The sequence below is a fragment of the Neophocaena asiaeorientalis genome, unplaced genomic scaffold, assembly GCF_003031525.2.
Source record: "Neophocaena asiaeorientalis asiaeorientalis breed wild unplaced genomic scaffold, Neophocaena_asiaeorientalis_V1.1 scaffold489, whole genome shotgun sequence".
Classification (NCBI taxonomy): Eukaryota; Metazoa; Chordata; class Mammalia; order Artiodactyla; family Phocoenidae; genus Neophocaena; species Neophocaena asiaeorientalis.
The window spans coordinates 2,929,551-2,933,420 of record NW_020174791.1 but is presented as its reverse complement, the minus strand read 5'-3'; the positions used below and the strand labels follow the sequence as shown (position 1 = coordinate 2,933,420).

At 64.5% G+C, this 3,870-nt stretch overlaps 1 long non-coding RNA gene across 1 annotated transcript in view; it reads left to right on the top strand.

Moving 5' to 3' along the window:
- The window catches only part of LOC112409909 (uncharacterized), a 5,159-nt gene extending 2,594 nt beyond the window's left edge, over positions 1-2,565 (top strand). The window contains exons 2-4 of the long non-coding RNA XR_003005273.1: positions 47-169; positions 384-577; positions 666-2,565. This is a non-coding gene — a long non-coding RNA (uncharacterized LOC112409909). The remainder of the gene's footprint in view (positions 1-46; positions 170-383; positions 578-665) is intronic.
- Positions 2,566-3,870: the final 1,305 nt, after the last annotated feature.

The window sequence follows — 3,870 nt, the reverse complement described above, 5'->3', positions numbered from 1 at the left end:
TTCTGCTTCCCCTCCCTTTTTTTTTTTTTTTTTTTTGAGAATTCAGATTTTCTACAGATTTGTCTGTGGGACACAGTGTGAGGACTGGGGGTCCTAACGGGCTGGGGGCGGTGTCTCTGGTGTCTGAACCCGCCCCCCCAGCACACCCTGATCTTCAGCTGAAGTTCTGGTGGGTCCCTGGGGCCGTGGCTCAGGCGCGCGGCCAGGAGCGGTGCCTGCCCCCCACCCAGGACTCCTGGCAGCGGGTGGGCACGAGGGGAGGGGCAGGGGACAGCGCCTTTCACCTGGGTCCGTCCTGCCCCCACCCCACCTCCTGGGTTCCAAGCAGCCCCTGCCCTCGGGCCTTCGGAAAGTAGGAGGTTTCGTGGGCCCTGTGTTTGCAGAGGCTGCCGACTGAACAGCCAGCTTCGCTCCAAGTCTGCGGGGGCACGCACGGTGGGCAGCCCCCGCCCCACGTCCCGGGAGGCCCGCGTCGTCCTTGTGGGGTGGCGACCTTGAACTTGCTGCCCCGGGTTTGGGGACTGAAAATCGTGGTGCTGATTTGGAATTCAACCCCAGACGGTGCCTGCTGACCCGGGTGTGTGGGAAACACAGCAGCTGCTTCTGTTTCCAGCATTTTTGTTTTTTAAACTGAAACATCATTTTCATTGTTTTTCTTTTGACAGAAGTGTGGTTTTATCTTGAAGCAAAGAAGGAGCTGCAGAGCGACTTGCCGAGTCTTGGGGTGGAGCCGGTGGATGACGGGGCCTGGAGGAAGCTGTCTTAGGGGATTTTCAAGGGCATGGGGTCCTGGCCAGGGCTCTTGCCCCCGGGATTCACGCAGCCCTGTGTGGACACCGCCCCCTGCAGCTCACCTGCCACACCCTCCGGAGGGGGCGCTGTCCTGCACCCCCTCCGTCTGCCTCCACGCACTTTGGGTGGGGTAGAGCCCCCAGGAGCCCAGGCATGATGCAGGAGTCAGGGGTTCCCGGGGACGGGCCCCTTCTGGGAACTCACTGCTGGGACACCTGCAGCCTGTCCTCTCCTGACAGACATTCAGAGGCGGAGGCCCTGCTAGACCAGGCTGGCAGCGTCTGTGGCTCCTTGAGCTCGTCGAACCAGAAAGAGGCTGACAGATGCGGCTCGCTCCAGGCTCCCCAGCTGCCACCCCACGGCTCAGGCTCAGAGCTACATCAGTTCCCTCATCGTGGAGGTCCTGGAACCCCCTTTCCCTCACTGGCTGTCCTTCCTCTCTGTTCCTGATGCTGAAGCTGGCCCTTGGCGGGGCTCACGGCCCAGCCTCTCCCCCTGCCCTGGGAGCCGGGACCGAGCAGAGGTGGAGGGTCGCCTGGGGCCGGGGCTCAGCTCCCCTGTCCTGCAGGGGCTCAGCTCCACCCCACTGCCCCATCTGCCAGCTGTTGACTGTGTATTGAGGCAGGTGTATCGAGGGAAATTGGGTGGGAAACCTACTAAGAGAAAAGCAGGAAGGGGGAGGGGCTCTCGTGCTCTGGATTGGTTTTGATCATCAGCTTCCTCTTGCCTTTCACGTTAGAACATAATTATTCCACGTAGACCTACGTCCTAAAGACAAACGGACCTCTGCGCCCTCCATCCCTCGTTACATCCATCCCCATCCACCCACCCACCATCCATCTATCCATCCCTCTGTTTATTCATACTTCCATCAGTCCGTCCACCTACCCACCCACCATCCGTCCGTCTGTCCTTCCAGCTGTCCCCCCACCAAAGCCCCGCTCTGCACACCTCCTCTGCCTGTTTGTCTCCAGTGCCTGCACGCTGCCCGGCTTGGAGTAGTGGCTGCACCAACTGGGTTCTCCGCTTTCATCCGTTCCTTACAAATACCCGCTGGGTGCCTTGTGTAGCCCACGTGCTGCACCAGGTGCCGAGGTGTGCTGGTGTGCAGACCTGAGGAAGTGCCCGAATCTGGGAGATTCGTTTGTGAAATGCACGGCGTCCTAGCCCGTGACACGTGCAGAAGACGAAGGAGAAGCAGGGAGCGTGGAGGCCGTGTTGCTGGAGCTGGGGTGGGGAAGGCCTTGTGAGGAGGTAAAGAGCAAGTGCAAAGGCCCTGAGGCAGAAGCGTGCCCAGCTTGGCTGAAGGACGCAGGGAGCAGGGGTGCAGTAGGGGCAGCGAGCCGTGGGGTCACCTTCTGGTGGAGGAGAGACGTTGGGGCAGGGCGAGTGCTGGGTGGGGTGAGATGGGGTCAGCTGGGGATGCACCTTGAAGACCTGCAGGACTGCTGGGGTTGAGGTGGGGGCGTGGACCACAGAGCAAGAGAGAACAAAGGCGGACGTGGAGGATTTGGGCCTTAACGACAGAAGACTGCGTAGTTGCCAGCCCAGCAGGAGCAGCGGGTGTGGGGCACGTCAGCTCTACGGTGCCCTGGACGCCCGAGGGGGCTGCCGCACCACCGCTGCTGAAGCCAGGGGAGACCAGGAGACGAGCTCCCCGGGAGGTGGGGGGGCGGCCCAAGCCCCGGGGCCCAGGGCTGAGAGTCAAGGGGATGGGGGGCCTTGCCAGGGCCACGTCTGGTGCCTGGAGCCCCTTGGGGCAGGTGGCCCTGCTCTGAGCGCTGAAGTGGGGGCGGGGTGCTCATCGGGGAGGGGAGGGTGCAGATGGCAAGCATAGGAGGGAAATGGGTGCGGGATGAGGGGCGTGGGGTCAGCAGGGCGTTTCGGATGGGAAGCAGCAGCTTCATCCTCTTGGCTGGGGGCTCAGGGGCCCGTCCACTCGGGTCCAGGGGTGACTGTGCCGGTGAGGGAGGGGCTGAGGGCTCTGGGTGTCCCCTCCCCCTTCCTCCCACTCCGCGAGGGCAGCAGGTAGCCAGGGAGAGGAGGAGGTCGTGGGCTTCAAGGCAGGGGGTGAGCCCAGCCCCGTGTGGATGCGGGGAGATCTGGGGGCCCTGGGCGGAGGCTTTGGATCCAGGGTCTGGAGTGTGGTCGCACCCCGAGTAGGGGGTTGGCAGGTGCGGGCCCCTCCGCCGGCTCCTCCACGTGGCTGCACGTCTGGCTGCCCCCAGACCTCCCGGCGTGTCCCCTGCTCTATCCCCCGAGCCCCAGACCTGGCTGATCGGTTGGGGGTGCATTTCAGAGGCAGCTGTGAAATCTGACAAGCGGTCCCTGCAGACACGGCCTCTGGTTTCTGGAAAACCAATCACCTGCCTACGGCCTCTTGATTTCTCGTTTGGGAGCCATCCTGACCCTCAGGCTGCCAGCGGGGCCCCTGAGCCACCCTCCAAGGCAGGGACGGCAGGGAGGCAGGCACTGGCTGGCCGGCCTCCGGGCAGTGCTGGGCCGAGGGGTCTGCTGGGCCGGCTTTGCTGCAGGGCTCTGTGGCCAGGGCACTGGGACCGCCAGGCCTGGGCTCACCCCGGGGAGAGTGTGGATGGTGCAGACGTGCCAGTCGAGAAGGGCACCAGCCACCACTGGCCGCCCCGCCTTGGGCTGCCCAGATGAGCCACCACGTGTGTCCGGGGGTCGGGGGAGAAGCCCCCCCTCGGAAGTCGGTGTTGCCCGTTCTATCAAAGCCAGTGGTGGGTACCTCGGGCAGCCCCCTAGCTCGGGGCTGCAGCGCCGCCTCCAGGGACGTGGGGCTGCTGGCCCGAGCCCTGCGCCGAGACCCGAAGGTGTTTGAAGGCAGCGGGCAGCGTGTGGCCCGGGAATGGAGGGGTGGCCACGTCACGGCACACCCCCCTGCGAGAGGCGGGCACTTGGACCAGGCTGCCGCCGCCCTCAGATCCCCCGCACCCCCCGACCCCCACCCAGGGACCCCCGCCTCAGTACCCTGCCCGGGGCTCCAGGCCCTTCTCCTGGGGAGCTGGGTGTGCAGTGCAGGTGAATAAGTGCGTTTGGGGTGAGGGAAGTCACCTC